Below are 10,503 nucleotides of genomic sequence, written 5' to 3'. Positions count from 1 at the left end.
GAGATACAGAGACAGAGACAGAGAGAGACAGAGAGAGAGAGAGAAGAGAGAGAGAGAGACAGAGAGAGAGAGAGAGACAGAAAGAGACAGAGAGAGAGAGAGAGAGAGAGAGAGACAGACAGAGAGACAGACAGAGAGACAGAGAGACAGAGAGAGAGACAGAGAGACAGAGAGAGAGACAGAGAGAGCGAGAAAGAGACAGAGAGAGACAGAGAGACAGAGCGAGAGAGAGAGAGACAGAGCGAGAGAGAGAGAGAGAGACAGAGCGAGAAAGAGACAGAGAGAGACACAGAGAGAGAGAGAGACAGAGAGACACAGAGAGAGAGAGACAGAGAGAGAGACAGGGAGAGAGACAGGGAGAGAGAGAGAGAGAGAGAGAGAGAGAGAGAGAGAGAGAGAGAGAGAGAGAGAGAAAGGGTTAGCAAACAGAGGGTATTGCAAGAATTAATGACACATACCCTTAGCAGTCTAACAATGGTCTGCAGATTCTGCCTTTTTACGTCTCTGCTACTCATATCATTAAGATGAATCATAAAAAGACTGAATGGAAGTCTGATGTCTTCCCATTCATCTACTAATACCACAGCGGAATGTTGTAGTTTATAGTTGGTTGTATTATCCAAGCCCAATACAGACCTGTGACTCAAATTAGTCTTATCAGGGATTTAGTGAAGGAGTTTAACGTGTCCTCCTCCTACTCACCGAAGCCAGCCTTGATGGGCACCAGTCATATGGACACAGTACGTTATAATATCCAAGCCCAATTCAGATGAACTGTGTTGACTTTTAGGACATTTGTCGACGTGTTGCGGTTGTCCTCACACTACTCACAGCAGAGCAAAACAAATGCTGTTGCTATCTCACCAAACCAAGGTGCATGAACAGAACTGTAGAAAACTCCCACTCACAGCAGCCAGCCTTGATGCTCTCGTCAGCCCCGTCCAGACAGTCCTTGTCCCCGTCACACTTCCAGCGCTGAGGGACACACACATGAGTGCCGGGACACTGGAACGCCGCCGGGCTGCACGTCTTAGTTTCTATGGCAACGTAGGAAATATGAACAGGTTAGATAACTCTTCACTAGTAGTTGTCATAAATGAAATTAAATTCAATCGATCAATAGATTTCATTTTTTTTAACTGACAAATAAAATCTATTGATCTATTAATTGACACGGTAAAAAACTGTGTCTGATATGGGCCATACAGTGCCTTGCAAAAGTATTAATTCCCCTTGGCATTTTTCCTATTTTGTTGCATTACAACCTGTAATTTAAATGGATTTTTATTTGGATTTCATGTAATGGACATACACAAAATAGTCCAAATTGGTGAAGTGAAATGAAAAAAAAACTTGTTTCAAGAAATTCTAAAAAATAAATAACGGAAAAGTGGTGCGTGCACATGTATTCACCCCCTTTGCTATGAAGACCCTAAATAAGATTTGGTGCAACCAATTACCTTCAGAAGTCACATAATTAGTTAAATAAAGTCTACCTGTGTGCAATCTAAGTGTACACCTGTTCTGAAAGGCCCCAGAGTCTGCAACACCACTAAGCAAGGGGCACCACCAAGCAAGCGGCACTATGAAGACCAAGGAGCTCTCCAAACAGGTCAGGGACAAAGTTGTGGAGAAGTACAGATCAGGGTTGGGTTGTAAAAAAATATCAGACATTTTGAACATCCCACGGAGCACCAATAAATCCATTATTACAAAATTGAAAGAATATGGCACCACAACAAACCTGCCAAGAGAGGGCCGCCCACCAAAACTCACAGACCAGGCAAGGAGGGCATTAATCAGAGAGGCAACAAAGAGACCAAAGATAACCCTGAAGGAGCTGAAAAGCTCCACAGAGGAGATTGGAGTATCTGTCCGTAGGAACACTTTAAATCGTACACTCCACAGAGCTGGGCTTTACAGAAGAGTGCCCAGAAAAAAGCCATTGCTTAAAGGAAAAAATAAGCAAACACGTTTGGTGTTCGCCAAAAGGCATGTGGGAGACTCCCCAAACATATGGAAGAAGTTACTCTGGTCAGATGAGACTAAAATTGAACTTTTTGGCCATCAAGGAAAACGCTATGTCTGGCGCAAACCCAACACCTCTCATCACACCGAGAACACCATCCCCACAGTCAAGCATGGTGGTGGCAGCATCATGCTGTGGGGATGTTTTTCATCGGCAGGGACTGGGAAACTGGTCAGAATTGAAGGAATGATGGATGGCGCTAAATACAGGGAAATGATTGAGGGAAACCTGTTTCAGTCTTCCAGAGATTTGAGACTGGGACGGAGGTTCACCTTCCAGCAGGACAATGACCCTAAGCATACTGCTAAAGCAACACTCAAGTGGTTTAAGGGGAAACATTTAAATGTCTTGGAATGGCCTAGGCAAAGCCTAGACCTAAATCCAATTGAGAGTCTGTGATATGACTTAAAGATTGCTGTACACCAGCGGAACCCATCCAACTTGAAGGAGCTGGAGCAGTTTTGCCTTGAAGAATGGGCAGAAATCCCAGTGGCTAGATGTGCCAAGCTTATAGAGACATACCCCAAGAGACTTGCAGCTGTTATTGCTGCAAAAGGTGGCTCTACAAATAATTGACTTTGGGGGGGTGAATAGTTATGCACGCTCAAGTTTTCTGTTTTTTTCACAATAAGAAATATTTTGCATCTTCGAAGTGGTAGGCATGTTGTGTAAATCAAATGATACAACCTCCCCCAAAAATCTATTTTAATTCCAGGTTGTAAGGCAACAAAATAGGAAAAATGCCAAGGGGGGTGAAAACTTTCGCAAGCCACTGTAGATCATATAGGTGTGGGATGAGTCACTCACTGCATCTGTCGTCCTCGTCAGATTTGTCACCACAGTCGTCGGCGCCGTCACACACCCAGTGGTTGGAGATACAGCGATGGTTCCCACACTCAAACTCGGTGGACGTACAGAATTTATCTGCAAAGAAAGAGGACATTTTTATTAAATATAATCTGGGTTACATTTGTTTAAGAATACATTTATCACCAAATTTACCCCAAAATATTGAAACTACTTATTTGAATGAACTATTTAACTTTGATCCCATGCTTGTTGTGTTTATCTATTGAAAACACTGTTTTGATCTTTGTGTCACTACAGTACAGTTCAAAGTTGTGTATTACATCAGCTAAGGGAATGGGGGAAGGACAGAATGTATCTATATTGGCCAAGTAGACTGACCACAGTGAGTCTCGTCAGCTCCATTCTCACAGTCGTTCTCCTTGTCACAGGTCCAGCTCATAGGGATACATCGACCACTGGGGCACGCAAAGAAGTTCACTGGGCACTTCAGCTTCTTCTTGTCTGGTAGAGAGTGTAAATACAAGTTTTGAATATCCTATAAAGTTCTGCTATGAGTCAGACCTGGGATACAAATAGCTATGCTTCATTGCCTGCACAATTTAACCAATAGAATAGTCCCAAAAGTGCAACCCTCACCCATTTTGGCACTCCCAGGCAGGCTAAAGCAAATGCTCAAAGTGTTTGAAAAAAAAAAGACATACTATTTGAACCCATGAAAGAATGATATGCTGCACAAAAGGCCCTAAAAGGAGAAAGGCAAGATCTGTCTGTCAGTCAGTTACCTGGGCAGTTCCTCTCGTCTGAGAAGTCTCCACAGTCGTTGTTACCGTCACACTTCCAGGAGGGCAGATAGCACAGTGTGGTCCTTTCACAGCTCTGGAAGGTCACCCCCTTCACCCCCAGACGGAAGTAGCGGGAACAGTCAGTTGGCACTGGGGAGGAGAGACATCATACATCAGTGGCATTCAGTGGTGTAAAGTACTTAAGTAAAAATACTTTAAAGTACTACTTAAGTAGTTTTTTGGGGTATCTGTACTTTACGTTACTATTTACACAAAAGAGAACATCACTGGTCATCCCTACTGCCTCTGATCTGGCGGACTCACTAAACACACATGCTTTGTTTGTAAATGATGTCTGAGTGTTGGAGTGTGCCCCTAGCTATCAGTAAATTAAAAAAACAAGAAAATCATGTCATTGAACATGGAGTGTGTATGAAATTTCACCCTATCCCCTATATAGTGCACTACTTTTGATCAGAGTCTGGGCTATGTCATAATGCATAGGGAATAATGTCAGACACATCCATGCTGTTCTGCAGTTCTTCATTAGTGATACAGGATGGGTCAGAGAAATAGCTTTAACGATCTATATTCAACAGATATCTAACATGTAAAGATAGCTTGTAGACTTACAGCAGTTCATCTCATCACTAGCGTCCTCACAGTTGACCACCTGGTCACAGCGGCTGGAGTTGGAGATGCAGCTTCCATCTCGACACTGGAACTCTCCAGCTTTGCACAGGGTCACTTGGAGAACACACACACACACACATTACAATGGAGATAGTGATACGCACGCACCTACGCACACACACACAGTCACACCATGACACGCACACACACGACTTACTGTTGCAGGGCAGCTCGTCTGAGTGATCTCCACAGTCGTCAGTACCGTCACACCAGAACATGTGACCGATGCAGCGTCCATTGATACAGCGCCTGTAGCCTTTCTTACACAGACGGTTCGCTGCAGAGGGGAAGTCCAGCTTTAGAAGAGTTGTTCTCCAGTTGTCTTACTATGACTAAATTCTCTCTCCTGAAATTAAACTGACATCCAATTTCTTCCTTTTGTGGTACAAAGATGGAGAACAGCGACACTGTGCTAACTGACAATGTAATTCAAGCACATATTTCAAGTACTCAGATTGCAGACACGCATTGCGCAAGCAGACACGCACGTACGCACACAGACTCACCGCAGTAGGACTGCTTCTCGTCTGACTTGTCCTTGCAGTGGGCCATGCCATCACAGGTCAGGCTGTAGTTGATGCAGTCCCTGTTGCCACACTCAAAGTCATCCACACTGCCACACGACGTGTTCAGAGCTACAGTAGTAGGAACAGGGAGCGATAGAGACAGAGTCAGCACCATGTATCCTAACCAGACTGTACCGTTTAAACAAGGAGGTATTGACATGCCCCTGGACTGATCAGATCATCGTCATCACAATTAGCATTTCGCTCAGTGGGTTAACACCGGTCTTCAGGTCTCAGGCAAGGTAGCCCTGGTTTCTGCTTCTCCTCAGAGTCCGGCTTTGGAAGACTACAGGCAACGTTTCTCATCACCCAAGTATAGTGCTTCCAACCAACTCTGCTCCAACTGTGCCCAGGCCCCGCCCCCTTCTCACCTGAACAGCTGTTGTCCTCCAGGAGTCTGCGGTCTCCACGGCAACTACAGTTGACCCTCGCGTCTGAGGTGAGCAGACACAGGTCCTGACAGCCCCCGTTGTTGGTCAGACAGGGGGAGAACTCACCTGGTAGGAACAATGGTAAATGTATTCCTCATGTTATTATTTTTCATCTTTTTTTTTTTCATTGTTGGTCCGTAAGTATGCATTTCACTGTTAGTTTACACCTGTTGTTTACGAAGCACGTGACAAATACAATTACAATCTTGTTTATTAATGTTCTATATTATGTCATGTTTTATGTGGACCCCAGGAAGAGTAGCTGCTGCTTACACAACAGCTAATGGGGATCCTAATAAAATACCAATACCAATCAATCAATCAATCAATCAATCAATCAGATGTACTTATATAGCCTTTTTTACAGGAACAGTTTTCACAAAGAGCTTTACCGTAACCCTGTGTAATATCTGTTTAAGTCTATTTGCATACACATGATTAAGTTTACCAATTTGAAACTATCTTTCTTTCTGGCAGTTCCTCAGCATAAATGCCCCGCCCACTTTTCACCTATGAGTTCCACCACTCACAGCTGTTGGTGTCGTTGGCCACAGCGATGATTCCCATTGGCTGCTGGGGGATGTCATTTCTCAGCAACCTCATGTCTCTGCCCACAAACTTGTCAGCTCTGAGCACAGCCCTGCGGACCCAATCAGTCCAGAAAATGTAGTCCCCATACACCGCCAGGCCAAACGGATGCACCGGCTCATTCTTCACCACCACCTATGGGGGGCAGTCACATGGTTAGGTTGGTCTATAAACAACTGGATTAGAAGTGCTGAATTTGGACCCAAGGCTCAATTCTCTCACAATCGAAAATAAGAGATCTTATTTCGATAATGACTAAAAACAAATAAAATGTTTAGATAAGAGAAAACACATCTGCTGATCCTAGGAGTCTATAGTGACTCTGTCGCAAGAAGTCATAGGTAACGGAGTTGACACAGGTAATGGAGGTGACTCACGTAGCGGTTGCTTCCGTCGTACTCGCAGCGCTCTATCTTGTCCAGTGTGGCATCTGAGAAGTAAAGTTTCTCTGCACGGTGGTCTATGGCCAGGCCGTTGGGAGTGCGGATGTCATTACCGATGATCACCAACACGTTGGCACCAGACAGACTGGCACGCATGATACTGGGAGACTGCTCGTTCCAGTTGGTCCAGAACATCAGACTAGTAGAGAAGGACACAACAGGAAATAGAGGGACAGTTAAATGTAGTTTTGAAAAAAAAATAACAGACAGTATCAAATCGTAGAGAGTAATGGTTTCAGTGAATAAATTGCTCCACTAACGGACTAATAAAGTGACCTATCAGCTGCGGTTGACATTTCATCCATCTTTTATTTTTATTTTATTTTATTTATTTCACCTTTATTTAACCAGGTAAGCCAGTTGAGAACAAGTTCTCATTTACAACTGCGACCTGGCCAAGATAAAGCAAAGCAGTGCGATAAAAACAACAACAACACAGAGTTACATATGGAATAAACAAAACGTACAGTCAATAACACAATAGAAAATCTATATACAGTGTGTGCAAATGTAGTAAGTTATGGAGGTGAGGCAATAAATAGGCCATAGTGCAAAATAATTACAATTATAATTTAGTATTAACAATGGAGTGATAGATGTGCAGAAGATGATGTGCAAATAGAGATACTGGGGTGCAAATGAGCAAAATAAATAACAATGTAAATAACAATATGGGGATGAGGTAGTTGGGTGGGCTAATTTCAGATGGGCTGTGTACAGGTGCAGTGATCGGTAAGGTGCTCTGACAACTGATGCTTAAAGATAGTGAGGGAGATAAGTGTCTCCAGCTTCAGAGATTTTTGCAGTTCGTTCCAGTCATTTGCAGCAGAGAACTGGAAGGAATGACGACCAAAGGAGGTTTTGGCTTTGGGGATGACCATCTAATCAAATATTGTAGTCATCAAAGAGCATAGCCCAAAAGCCGGCAGACGGCGATATTGAGTCGTTTCCATCTTCCCGTCCAAACGCATTGTATGCAGCCGGCAATACACTTGTGTCCCCCGTGGACCGGTTCCTACCTAAAACATTCTCCATTCAGGCTGCAAGGGCGTCGATTTCCTCCTTAACTAGATTTAAACATACTTTCTTTAGAAAACCATTTTCCACCACCATGCTAAAGTGGCTAATGTCTAGGAATACTAATCCCGGATGTTGCGTATTGCGTTCAGCCAATCAAGTTGCAGCAGTCGGTTGTTTACTCCTGGCTGAACACAGGGTGCAACATTAGGAAGTAGCATTAGCCACTAGCATGGTCCACGGGGGATACCGTGTGAATTACTTTCAAAAGTAATTCACACAACTTAAATTCTACAATTATAAAAAAATATATATATACACAAAGAACATCACTGCCACTCACTCCTGACACTCGTCCAGTACAAAGGCCCTGGGGTGGTCATCTCCAGACATGGTGACCACGGTGTTGCGGTCGTAGGCCTGCGGTCTGCTCTGGTCGACCGTGTGTCGGGTGATGGTGGAGGTGGTGTAGCTGGTCCAATAGAGGGTGTCCCAGCCACGGTGGTACGCCAAGCCCTCCACTGAGCCTACATCTGGGATAGAGAGAGAGAGAGAGGAGAGAGGGAGAGATAAAAGAGGGGGACAGACAGTCAGTAAAGGTGTAGGCCCTATTGAGGGACTGGGACAGGCCTCCTTTAGTGTTGGGGTCATAACAAGGTCAATACTACTGTCACAGACCTTGGTGGTTCACTACCAAACAGACAAAGAGAGCCAATGAAAGAGCATAGCCTGCAGAGGAGAACAAAGTCCAGACAACTACAGTAGAAAAAGGGAAAGGGAAGGCCTTCTGTATCTTCTGTATCTGTTTAGTGCTGGCTAAGGGAGTGAACCTATTTATGAGGTGCCTGAAGGGGTGAATTCAACTCTAATCATGAATCATCTTCAAAATATGGAATAAGTTGCAAGCATGGTTAACTGTCCAGACATTTACATGGCAGTAGGAAATGTTCTTATATGGCACTGTCCATACAAATCAGAAGAGAGTTCACCCAAACATAATCCCATATAGGCTCTTTCAAGGTTCATCCTTTATGAGCTTTTCTCAGGGTTTCTAGCATCTGCTGTTGTCACACCACTGACCCTTTTTATGACAGCAATTGCTCAATAATAAAAGCCTGGACGCCGTGTAACTGTTTGCTCATGGTCAGAAGTCAATCATGACTTATTTTTCTCCCTGGTGTTTAAGGTGGATGGAGAAGGGATGTAAATCAACCCTAGTGCAACTAAAGATGACCGGTACCTAAAGACTAGTGTGTATTACTATATCTAACCCTAAAGACTAGTGTGTATTACTATATCTAACCCTAAAGACTAGTGTGTATTACTATATCTAACCCTAAAGACTAGTGTGTATTACTATATCTAACCCTAAAGACTAGTGTGTATTACTATATCTAACCCTAAAGACTAGTGTGTATTACTATATCTAACCCTAAAGACTAGTGTGTATTACTATATCTAACCCTAAAGACTAGTGTGTATTACTATATCTAACCCTAAAGACTAGTGTGTATTACTATATCTAACCCTAAAGACTAGTGTGTATTACTATATCTAACCCTAAAGACGACCAGTCATACTGTAGCAGAGAGAGGGTCTACAATAAGAACAGGCAAACCATTCCTGCCCTGCTGAGGCCATCATTAAAGCTGACCAACCAGAACTCTACTAGGGTGACGTCCAAGCCACAGTCTATCCAGTCAATATTCTACATCCCTGACAATCCTAGAAGTGACAAGGGCAAACAAAAATAAAGGAGATGATGGTGAGGAAGCGCAAGAAAACCACTGCTTAATCAGTAGAGCTATACTAAGTTGATGGTTCCTGCCAGGGTTAGTGTGTTCCCAACAGTGGGGGAACTGTACCTCCTCTGTGACTCCCCTCCTGTCTCCTATCTCAGCCCCTGTTCACTCTGCAAATAGTAGTGAAACTAGAGCCACGCTTTTACAGTACTGACAACATTACCTATCTGACAGAGCCGCACTGTTACAGTACTGACAACATTACCTATCTGACAGAGCCGCGCTGTTACAGTACTGACATTACCTATCTGACAGAGCCGCACTGTAACAGTACTGACAACATTACTTACCTGACAGAGCCGCGCTGTTACAGTACTGACAACATTACCTATCTGACAGAACCGCGCTTTTACAGTACTGACAACATTACCTATCTGACAGAGCCGTGCTGTTACAGTACTGACAACATTACCTATCTGACAGAGCTGTGCTATTACAGTACTGACAACATTACCTATCTGACAGAGCCGCACTGTTACAGTACTGACAACATTACCTATCTGACAGAGCCGCGCTGTTACAGTACTGACAACATTACCTATCTGACAGATCCGCGCTGTAACAGTACTGACAACATTACCTATCTGACAGAGCCGCGCTGTTACAGTACTGACAACATTACCTATCTGACAGAGCTGTGCTATTACAGTACTGACAACATTACCTATCTGACAGAGCCGCACTGTTACAGTACTGACAACATTACCTATCTGACAGAGCCGCGCTGTAACAGTACTGACAACATTACCTATCTGACAGATCCGCGCTGTAACAGTACTGACAACATTACCTATCTGACAGATCCGCGCTGTAACAGTACTGACAACATTACCTATCTGACAGAGCCGCACTGTTACAGTACTGACAACATTACCTATCTGACAGAGCCGCGCTGTAACAGTACTGACAACATTACCTATCTGACAGATCCACGCTGTAACAGTACTGACAACATTACATATCTGACAGATCCGCGCTGTAACAGTACTGACAACATTACCTATCTGACAGATCTGCGCTGTTACAGTACTGACAACATTACCTATCTGACAGATCCGCGCTGTAACAGTACTGACAACATTACCTATCTGACAGATCCGCGCTGTTACAGTACTGACAACATTACCTATCTGACAGAGCCGCACTGTTACAGTACTGACAACATTACCTATCTGACAGTGCCGCGCTGTAACAGTACTGACAACATTACCTATCTGACAGATCCACGCTGTAACAGTACTGACAACATTACCTATCTGACAGATCCGCGCTGTAACAGTACTGACAACATTACCTATCTGACAGATCTGCGCTGTTACAGTACTGACAACATTACCTATCT

General features: G+C 43.8%; 1 pseudogene across 1 annotated transcript in view; it reads right to left on the bottom strand.

Moving 5' to 3' along the window:
* Nucleotides 1-908: 908 nt before the first annotated feature.
* The window catches only part of LOC311124862 (prolow-density lipoprotein receptor-related protein 1-like), a 41,551-nt pseudogene continuing 31,956 nt past the window's right edge, over nucleotides 909-10,503 (bottom strand). The window contains exons 26-36 of the transcript XR_014615165.1: nucleotides 7,703-7,892; nucleotides 6,277-6,481; nucleotides 5,842-6,034; nucleotides 5,252-5,377; nucleotides 4,821-4,949; nucleotides 4,472-4,591; nucleotides 4,255-4,368; nucleotides 3,622-3,771; nucleotides 3,218-3,340; nucleotides 2,837-2,953; nucleotides 909-1,037 (exon numbers count right to left, since the gene is read on the bottom strand). The product of XR_014615165.1 is annotated as a prolow-density lipoprotein receptor-related protein 1-like (transcript). The remainder of the gene's footprint in view (nucleotides 1,038-2,836; nucleotides 2,954-3,217; nucleotides 3,341-3,621; nucleotides 3,772-4,254; nucleotides 4,369-4,471; nucleotides 4,592-4,820; nucleotides 4,950-5,251; nucleotides 5,378-5,841; nucleotides 6,035-6,276; nucleotides 6,482-7,702; nucleotides 7,893-10,503) is intronic.

Source organism: Coregonus lavaretus (assembly GCF_964263955.1).
Source record: "Coregonus lavaretus genome assembly, contig: HAP1_SCAFFOLD_5148, whole genome shotgun sequence".
Classification (NCBI taxonomy): Eukaryota; Metazoa; Chordata; class Actinopteri; order Salmoniformes; family Salmonidae; genus Coregonus; species Coregonus lavaretus.
Note: the sequence above shows the minus strand (reverse complement) of the source record. Positions and strands in the feature narration are given on the sequence as shown.